The sequence below is a fragment of the Oryctolagus cuniculus genome, chromosome 2 (genome assembly GCF_051225735.1).
Source record: "Oryctolagus cuniculus isolate XC-2025 breed Fujian yellow rabbit chromosome 2, ASM5122573v1, whole genome shotgun sequence".
NCBI lineage: Eukaryota > Metazoa > Chordata > Mammalia > Lagomorpha > Leporidae > Oryctolagus > Oryctolagus cuniculus.
The window spans coordinates 57,758,309-57,769,380 of record NC_142868.1 but is presented as its reverse complement, the minus strand read 5'-3'; the positions used below and the strand labels follow the sequence as shown (position 1 = coordinate 57,769,380).

The window sequence follows — 11,072 nt, the reverse complement described above, 5'->3', positions numbered from 1 at the left end:
CCCCCGAAATGGCCACCACAGCTGGCCCGCTGCAGTGTCTTTACAAGTCAAGCTCAGCTGTTTTGTGAGGCTGAGGTGATGTTAGATTCATGGGACCAACATTGTAATGTAACAGGTTATGTTGCAGCCTGCAGTGCCAGAATCCCACATAGGCCTATTTTGAGTTCCGGCTGTTCCATTTCTGATCCAGCTCCTTGTTAATGTGTGTAGGAAAGCAGCAGAGAAGGGCACAAATACCCAGGACCCTGTACCATGTGGAAGTCCTGGAAGAAGCCCCTGGCTCCCAGCTTCAGGCTGGTCCACCCCTGGCAATAGTAGCCCTTTGGGGAGTGAACCAGCAGATGTAGGACCTTTCTCTCTTTCTCTCTCCTCTCTCTCTAACTTTGCCTTTCAAGTAAATAAAATAAAAATTAAAACATAAATATTTTATATTTTTAATATAATAAATATACTTATTATAAGTATATAATATACACAAAATAAAATAAAAATTGAAATATAAAATATTTCAATAAAACATTTATTTATTGGAAAGGCAGAGTGATAGAGAAAGGCGCACACACACACATACACACACACACACGGAGATCTTCCATCTGCTGGTTCATTTTGAAATTGCCTGTGATAGCCAGAATTGGGCCAGGTTAAAACCGGGAGCCAGATTCCACTCAGCATGATGTCCTTAATGTGCTGTGCATTGAGATTTAATGCTATAACGAGTACTCAAACAATATATTTCACTTTGTGTTTCTATGGGGGTGCAAACTGTTGAAATCCTTACTTAATGCATACTAAACTGATCCTCTGTAAAAAAAAAAAAAAAGAAATTATCAATTCCCAACTTGACTCTCACTGGGATTAAACATGACAATAGGTCTGATCTGATTTCATCATCATTTAAAAAAAATCATCTATTATTTTTCACTTCATGTTTCTGTGTGGGAGCAAACTGTTGAAATCCTTACTTAATGTATACTAAGCTGATCTTCTCTATATTAAGAAAATCGAAAATGAATCTTGATGTGAATGGAAGGGGAGAGGGAGTGGGAAAGGGGAGGGTTGTGGGTGGGAGGGACGGTATGTGGGGGAAGCCATTGTAATCCATAAGTCGTACTTTGGAAATTTATATTCATTAAATAAAAGTTAAAAAAAATGAAAAAAACAAAACAAAACAAAACAAAACAAAAAACCGGGAGCCAGGAACATCACCTGGATTTCCTCTGTGGTTGGCAGGAACCCAAGCACTTGAACCAACATCTGCTGCCTACCAGGTGCATTAACAAGGAGGTGAGATCAGAAGTGTAGGAGGCAAGCCTTAAACTGGTACACCGACAAGGCACGCAAGTGTGCCAAGCAGTGGCTTAGAGATGTACCACATAATCACTCCTGAGACGATGACTTTGAGGTGAATAGCAGGGAATGGTCTGTGAGATGGATATTTTGAGAGGTCCTGAGAAATTAAACAGATGGTAGAACTGGAGAAGCAGCAACCCTGCAGGTTATTCTCCCCTCCTCCACATTCCAGCTTCACCCAATCTGGACTGATTTGGTGAAAGACCGGAAACTGGGACAGAGTTTAGCAGAAGCTAACTGAACAACAGAGATGGAAATACCCACAAGAACAAAGGGAAAACGACTAGTCCATGTGCCCACCTGCTTAGATCACCCAGTTTCTGGCTAATTCGAAGATTCTTAACTGAAAAAGATAGGTAACTTTTAAATAACCACTGCTAATGTATCCTTCATTTTGAGAAAAGCATAGATTATCAACTGAGTAAACTATATTCATTGAAATGTAGTGATGTCATTCACAATACCAACATTTTAAATGTTGCATTTGCAATTATATTTTCATGAATCATTTACATAGATGATCATTCAAAACATAATGTCGATAACTTATAATATCTACTTAATTAACAAATTTCTGACCATTAATGGAACATATTTTTTGAAATATCAAAAATAAAATACCCCGTAGAATCAAGTTAGAGAATAAGGTTTTCATCAAACAGTAATTAGTCTCATTTGCTTTTCTTGTGTGTGAGAACAGGTGTTTATTATGCAACGATATTTACAATTAAATGCTTTAAACCAAAATCACTTATACCATAAACTGACCATGACCTGGAAGTATACAAATTCTTCAGGATGGAGAAGCATGTTTGTTTTGGATGAATTTACAGATAGCAAGCTGATTCCAAAATGTATATATTAATCGGTTTGACATGATTAATAATATAAAGTAAAATGCAAACATTGGCAGTAATTTCTATGAAGTCAATGCAAGGCTAGTGACTGGAGAGCTGCATTAAAAAAAAGCAGTTGAGTTTAAAAAAATAAATAAATACACCCTTTAGAAAGCAAGCTTGTGCCTATGGACGTTGGAAGATCGAGGGCCAAGAACCCATTTTAGATGACAACCGCTGAGCAAAGGACATGACATTCACCAAACATTTGTTTCAAAAACAGCATATTTTCAAAACCAGGACACATTTCACGCATAAATAGTACAGTATTAATCATGAGAGAGACACCACCAGAATGAGCTCCAAAATGAGCTGCTCGCTGAGCTGTAACTTGGGGCGTCTACTTCAATCTTGGGTCTTTAGGAACATCTTTACTTTGACGGGCTTCAATGTCTTCATAATTGGCACAGCCTCTCTTCTTGGCAAACTTTTTCCAACTGTTCTCACTGAAAGTCTCTATCTTCTAGCCATTTCTTCCTCTGACACATCAAGCTCCTCTGTTTCATCTTCAACTTCCTGTGCTTTGTTCTTAGCTTTCATGAGAAGCATTAATTTCCAACCTCAGGATTGAATCCTCAGAATGCATTCTTCCATAGAGAAGGTCTTCACACAACAGGAAACTCTGCTCTTCTATTATGAAACTCTCTCTTTCAGCTCTGGCAAATCTAGGTACAAGTGTTCTTCACTAATGATTTTCTTTTCTTCCTCTTTGAGTTGTTTCTTGGTTTCCAAATCCCATGCCCTTTGCAGGAACTTCATGTGCAGCAAAAGTTCTGACAACTTGGTTTTGTGCCCAGCCTCTATGCTTCTCCAGCCGGGTGCCACATGTGTGTGCTCTCATTTCTTTTTAAATTCACAAACTGTCTATGGAATAAAATTCAAAAGAGGGATGTCAGTAGTATAAAAATGTATGATGACCAAATAAATCTCTAAAGGTGAGGTGTATAACTTTCATGTTTTCTGCCAGAAAGTTAATAACATGATTATTCCATAAATGTTGAGTAAGAAAAATGAGAAAGTGGAAGAAAACAGAGAAAGAAGAAAAATAGTCTGAAAAAAGTGCCAAACTTTGAACTCTAGTCATTTTTTTAAAAGATCTTTGAAAAGCAAAGTTACAGAGAGGAAGAGGTAGTGATAGAGATAGAGGGAAAGAGAGAGGTCTTCCATCTGCTGGTTCACTCACCAGATGGCTGCAATGGCCAGAGCTGCATTGATCTGAAGCCATGAGCCAGGAGCCAGGAGCTTACCCTGGGTCTCCCATGTGGGTGCAGGGTTCCAAGCACTTGGATCATCCTCTAATGCTTTTCCAGGCCGTAGCAGAGAGCTGGATCATAAGTGGAGCAGCCGGGACGTGAATCAGTGCCCATATGTGATGCTGGCATTGCAGGTGGCAGCTTTACTTGCTATGCCACAGCGTCGGCCCCTCACTCTAGTCATTTATGTATATATATATATATATATATATACACAATAACATTAAAAAAGTTTCACCTATCCATTGCCTCTACATTCATACACATAGATTGTCAATGTTTATGTAGAACTAATATAACAGATGGTGCTTCTACAGCCTTAATCATAAAGCCATGTTTATCTAATATCACCATTTTTCCACACTGCACAGATAATTTCTTATTTTTTATTCTTTATTTTTATTTTATATTATTTTTGACAGGTAGAGTTATTGATAGTAAGAGAGAGATACAGAGAGAAAGGTCTTCCTTCCGTTGGTTCACTCCCTAAATGGCCACTACGGCTGACGCTGTGCCGATCTGAAGCCAGGAGCCAGGTGCTTCTTCCTGTTCTCCCATGCGGGTGCAGGGGCCCAAGCACTTGGGCCATCCTCCACTGTCCTCCCAGGCCACAGCAGAGAGCTGGACTGGAAGAGGAGCAACCGGGACTAGAAAAGGGTGCTCATATGGGATGCCAGTGCTGCAGGCGGATGATTAACCAAGTGAGCCATGGTGCTGGCTCCTGCACAGATAATTTACCTTGTGCATGAAGTTTTTCAAAATTTTACCAACCATAAAGATTTCATTCCTATATGAATGAGAGGACTTCATAAACCTCAGAAAATGCATGCTTAAGGTTTTCCATCTACGATCTTGAATTATTATTCTATAGCTGTCAATTCTGTATCGCTAAATAAGTTATAGCCAAAATTTAATATATTTTTTCACTTTAAACCATCCTACCTGTTTGAGCCTAGCCAAGTGACTAGTAGCTTGTAGGCAATTAAAAAATATTTTCTTTAAATTTTTTTCAGCCAATAATCAATACAGTAATAACGATGGAAAAATGTCTGTTGTGTGATTCATTTATGATAATACATTAATTATAATTTATTAATAAAAATTATTAGGTTAGGAATAATGTGATACAGTGGGAGAAGTGTTAACTTGAGTAATAGATTCTTCACTGTGCCAGACTCAACTTGTAATGAACATTGATTGTATCTTTGAGCCTATCATTTAATTTTAATTTCACTGGAATTTTTCCTTATCTTTAAAAAGAGAATGTGTTAGTTTTTTTTAGCAGTAACCATCTAAAATATAATTATTTTTCTTTTTCTCTAGTAACTGTAAATTTGGTAACTGTCAATTTTTAGGCAGCATCTATTGCTCTTTCCACACCTTATATATTTTCCCACAGGGTCAGACAGTTCTGACAATGAAATTCTGCAGTATTGGCTATAGTTCACAAGGGAATCGAGCTCTAATGTTAATGTTATCCTGGGGTTTCTTAGAAGAATGTTCAGGACCTGCTGGTGTCCACAGCCATTCTGATACCACAGTGAGATACTTCTTTTCATCTCTAAGGGAGAACTATCATAGAGGAAACAAAAAATGACCATTTCTGCTGCAGTGAGGTGCTGGATTTTTTTTTTTTACCCTGTTTTTCTTCATAGTGGCAAGCTTTTCTCTCCTTACCAAGCTCGGTCTCCTTACACAATAAGGGACCTGGAGGTAACAATAGCTTCCTGTATATTCCATTTTCCTTGCCTCTTCTATTTTCAATATTTATTTATTTGAAAGGCTGAGATACAGAGAAAAAAGTGGGGATAGAAAATAGATAGAGATGAGAGATAGAGAGATAGAGATAAAGAGATCTTCCATCTGCTGGTTCACTCCCCAAAGAGCTGCAACAGCCAGAGCTGGGCTGATCCAAATTCAGGAGCCAGGAGCTTCTTCTGGGTCTCCATGTGGGTTCAGGGGCCCAAGCACTTGGGCCATTTTCCACTGCATTCACAGGTGCAATTGCTGGTAGCTGGATCAGAAGTGGAGCATCTGGGACAGGGTTCGGCACCCAAATGGGATGTCAGTGCTGCAAGCAGAGGCTTAACCTACTATACCACACCACTCACCCCTCTTTGTCTCTTCTGAAGACCGTCAGTTCAATATCAAATACTGAAATGAGAGAGATGATTAGGAGAATAAGGATGGTGAATCATCCTGAAAAGAACTATTGAAATTTCCCTCTTCAGCTGGAGTTTATGCACCTCAGTGGATGCAACCTTCTGCCTGATGGGACACTGTGGCGGGGGGGGGGGGGGGACACAGGTGCTAGAGAGGCAGGTTCAGATGAGAGATGATAGAAACTAATACCTCCTGCCTCAAACTTTCCCTTGTCCCAGTAGAATTTTGAGGAACATTAGTTAACAGCCATAAATAACCAGTTGGCAAAATGAGATGTTTTCTGAGAGATCTGTGCAAACATGAAGGCAGCTACGGAGAGTACGATCAAGCAAAATTACACCTTAATGAAGATCAAGTATGCCAGAGAAGTCTATAAGAACATGCTGCTCATCATGAAAATGCTAATTACTACATATGTGGAGCAGCTTTATCAAAAACAGGTAAGATGCTTGTTCACATCTATGATAGTCTAGGTGACAATCTGTCTTCCTAGCATATAGGGGTTAGCCAAGTGACTAATCTCTACTATTGTAGATACTTTTAAGTACATAAATATATTCTTGGAATGAAGAAATGGTGGAATGGGGTGATGAGTAACCTAGAAAGAATAGCTAAATCATACTGTGACTAGGAAGCAAACATTGAATTTTCCAATAAATCAATGGATTAAGTTAAAAATTTAGAGAACATTTTTGACATTCAAAGAAAAGGAGGCTCAGAATGAAGAAATTTTAGGAATAAAGGAAGATTTAATTTGCTCTACTGATTTTTATAATGTTTTATTTCTCTAAAGGGAATAAATTTCATGTATTTCATATATACAGTTTTAAGCATAATAATACATACATAATGATACATACATAATGATACATACATAATGATACCCTCCTCCCTCCCTCCCTCATTCCCACTCTACTTTTATTTTTATTCCTAATTTGTTAATAAATAATTTAGCTCATGAAAATTTTATGCAATGAGTACCTGGAACTTTTTATATATTAAGTGAAATATTGATAAACATGATTACAAAATATGTGATGATCATCTACTTTCAATGTTCCTTAAAATTTAAAGAGTAATTTACTTGGTTAAAAAAAAAGGTGGGATTTAATACCCTAGGAGATATAATTGTATCCCACAGTATCTATATTATCATAATTTATTGGTAAATTGAACAGGCAACAGGGAAGATAGAAGGATTATGGATATCCAAAATAATGGGTACTGTTTTAATAAAGAAATTGTTTAAAAAGCAAAGTAGTTACAAATTAATTCTATACACTGACTTGCACTTCATACCATACATCTTGAGACACAGTTATAGTTGTTTGTAACAGCAGAACAATTCTTTAGTTTGTTCTAGTCTTCTCAGCAATTACTCAAGCTATTTTCTTCCTGTCCAGAGGATGTATGTTGTAGTAACAATAATACAATGATGAACCCTCAGGGACATCTGAGGTTCAGCAGGCCTCTAAAAGACCTGAAGAGGGACAAGGGAGTAGGAATTCTGAAGATTTCCTGATATTCTCCTTTCCTTCTAAACACCACATCTGAAAAGAGATGTAAATTATATAGTGTAGAGAAAAATATCTAGAACTACACAATCAAGATTATAAATCTAGCAAACACTAAAAAAATCATTTTAGAAAACTTATTTCATTTATTTGAAAGGTGGAATTATAGTGACAGATGGAGAGACAGACATCTTTTATCTGCTTCCCACAATGGCCAGGGCTGAGCCAGCCAGGAGCCAGGAGCCAGGAGCCAGGAGCCAGGAGCTAGGAGCTTCTTCCAGATCTCCTAGGTGGGTGCAGGGGTCCAAGCACCCGAGTCATCTGCTGCTGCTTTCTCAGGAGTATTAGCAGAGAGCTTCAGTCGTAGTGAAGCAGCCAAGACTTGAACCAACATCCGTATTGGATGACAATGCAGCAGGAGGCTGCTTTACCTGCCTCACCACAACATCGGCCCCTAAAAAAGAAATAATCTTTTGAAGAAGACAGATTTCCCCTCCTCCTCTTCCTCCCACTTCCCTCCCTCACTCCCTCCCTTCCCTCATTCTGTCTCTCTTCTTTCTTTTCCCGTTCACTTCATCCTTTTTTTCCTTGCTGCCTTCTCTCTTTTCCTTCTTTCTTTTCTTTCTCCATCCCTTCTTCCTTTCTTTTAATCCTTCCTCCATTCCTTTTCCCTCTAATATTTATTTTTACAATTTTCCTTCATTTCCTTCTCCTTCTTTTTGTTGCTAACTTCTTTTTCTGACTATTCATTCTCAGAATTTCTATGAGGAAGAAAATTACTCTGAATCGTGTGCTTTTATCTTGCTCTTCATAGGCTCCAAACAACAAATTAAATTGAAAGCAAGAAACTATAAGATCTTGTAAATGCCATAAGTACTTACCTCAGTGTCTTAAGCAATCTGCTTATTTGCTTTGTACTTTTTAAAACTACAATAAAACATACCTTAATATTAAATGTATTTGTGCCACAAGATTAACCTTTTGTTCTAACTAAAGAGAAAGTCCTTTCTGCTTTTCTTAACAAGTATAATTCTGTATAATTCATGATGCCTGCCATTTCTAAATGTAATATAGATGAAGTGTATTTATTTCAATAAAATGGATTTTCCCTTGTGTAATAGGCATAATTATAATATTATCTAGCTTTTCAATTTGAAATCTTGGTGCCATTATTCAGAAGTCCCCCACTGTTCAATCTCACATCAGTATCCCTCTTTAGCAGTAGGAGACAATCTGGCTGTTGTTTGTGTGAAGTTATAAAATTAAGTGCACATCAATTTTATAAAAATCCTAATCATTTTCCATTTGGTACATTTAATTCTAATAGTTTTAATTTAGACCCTAAAACAAATAGTGAGCATGAATTTCAGATCAGAACTGAGCCAAATATTTCAAAAGGTTCAAAGAACCAAATATTTGACACTTGGAAAAATACATTTATACTTGGGTTGATGATATGAACTGTCATACATATCACCATTGAGGGGCTGACAAAAACTATAATAGAACTGTCGTATATACAGAGAAATTTTCACATAAATCTCAGGTCAATATCAACTTGATTTATAATGTTCTGTACTTCAGATATATACAGACATTGAGAAAAACTGACTTTAATAGTGTTTTGTTTGTGGTATCATTTCCCATGGCAATTCATATTATTAACAAAAATAGCTGGCTTTGAGTGATTCTGACAAAATCCCTAGTGATCCTTAACGTTGTTTTCATGTACATTATGCAAAATTAAGATTTCTATGGCTTTCCTTTATAATTCTTTCCAGTTTCTTACATCAATAAATCTGCTGTAATGGGCATTTATCCTTAGTCAGGCGGTGCTCTTCTTTATACATTAAGATTTGGTTTTTTTGAATGTACTATTTATTCTTCACAGATAATCTTTTACACCCCTATGGCTTCAGTTACTCTCTACATGTTTATATATCTATGCGTCTCCTCTCTGAGAACTTTTTAATAACTCCATTTTTTAAAGATTTATTTTATTTATTTGAAGGACAGAGTTACAGAGAGAGGTAGAGACAGAGGGAGAGGTCTTCCATCCTCTGGTTCACTCCCCAGATGGCTGCAATGGCCGGAGCTGTGCCAATCCGAAGCCAGGAGCCAGGAACCAGGAGCCAGCTTCTTCCAGGTCTCCCACGTGAGTACGGGGGTCCAAGGACTTGATCCATCTTCTACTGCTTTCCTAGGCCTTTTCAGAGAGCTGGATTGGAAGTGGAGCAGCAGGGACTAGAACCGGCGCCTATATGGGATGCCACTGCTTCAGGCCAGGGCTTTTACCCACTGTGCCACGGCGCTGGCCCCAATAACTCCATTTTAATATATCATTCAATATCATCGTGTTACTAACAACACTTTTGATACTCACTCTGCTCCCAGTATGCCCCATGTCAGGTTCACCTGCAGCACTTTTGTGACTGTGATGGGCTCCATTCCATACCCTAGGACAAGCACAAAATTGGGTTTGTTAAGTTGATATTTCCTTACCTTTAACTCTCTTTCCCTACCATATTCATCTCATTATGGATGGTTAAATAAGCCAGTCCCCAAGAGACAAATATATGTTTTTCTGGTTTTTGATAACTAATATATAGAGTACAAAATATGTAATATACATAAGTGAAATTGACTCTGAGGAACAGAGATCTTTCTAATTACTACTTGTTAAATTATTTAGTGGAGGATTAAGCTTGAAATTATAAAATAAATTGAAAGTATGTCACTGCAAAAATAGAAGGAAAAGAAGGCTGGAACGAAAAAGGAGGGTGGGAAGTATCATTGTGCTTTTAATATTGTGTATATGAAATATATGGAATCTGTTCCATTTATACAAATAAATATAAAATAGTTAAAAACAAATCAGATGTCACATGCCTAAATTTTTTGGAAAAAAAAAGGCATCTGGAATAATTTCACAACCTTAAGAATAGGAATGTTACTGCTAAAAACATTGTTTAGAAGAAATTTCCTGACAACTCACCCTGTTGAGGATGAAGCTAAACTCTTATCATTTGAAAAATTCAAGATCACAGAATATCCTCTATGATTCTAAGTTAATGCAAATATGAAAGGCAATTATAATACAATATGAGAAATACTACAACACAGGACAGTCATCCAACTGTTCTGAACAATGGCAAGGGCTAGGGTCAAATTTTAGAAAATGAAGGTATTGGTTTATGCCAAAATAGGAAAAATAAGTACAATTAAGAATATAATAAGTTTTCATAAAGTTAAATGTATTAAACTTAAATGATTTATTCTGAGTTTATATCACTTTCACTATTTTGGAATTAAAATATTTGGTGGCATTAATGTTGAATCTTTTTCTTTAAAATACTTTCAAAATTAAAATAGACATAATTTACAAATTAAATTCTGTGTTTCCAAAAACTTTTCTGAAAAGTCTCTGTTTATGAAATTTTTGTATCTGGAAAAAACATAGGACAACTCAAGTTATTCAATATTATTGCATATAGATATTACAAAAAGTCTTCCCACATATTTTCATCAAAAAGGATGTGTTAAAGTGACATGAAGGCATAACCAAGATATAATTAGCTGCATGATCGGAATATTTAATGTATCAGATGAAAATACACAGAAATATCTATTTCTATCAGTGTTAACATTTTACAAATGTCACCAGGGCTAAATGTTTCCTGCTATTGAGTCAGCAAACCAAGCCCCACGGAAAGAACTTATCACCACGAAATTCTCAAACCCATATGCTTCTGTGGCTGACTAAACTTACCCTTTCTTCTGATCGATTCATTTGTTCTTTAGAAATGTTAATGCCGTACAAATTAAATCTCACTGGCTCAAGAATCAATAAATCTCTTTAAAGCTAATTTTGCCTGACTGTCCTCCAAAAGTTA

At 36.8% G+C, this 11,072-nt stretch overlaps 1 pseudogene; it reads right to left on the bottom strand.

The window, feature by feature from the left end:
* Nucleotides 1-2,594: 2,594 nt before the first annotated feature.
* On the bottom strand, nucleotides 2,595-5,155 carry LOC127489525 (M-phase phosphoprotein 6 pseudogene; annotated as a pseudogene).
* Between the last annotated feature and the right edge of the window lie 5,917 nt (nucleotides 5,156-11,072).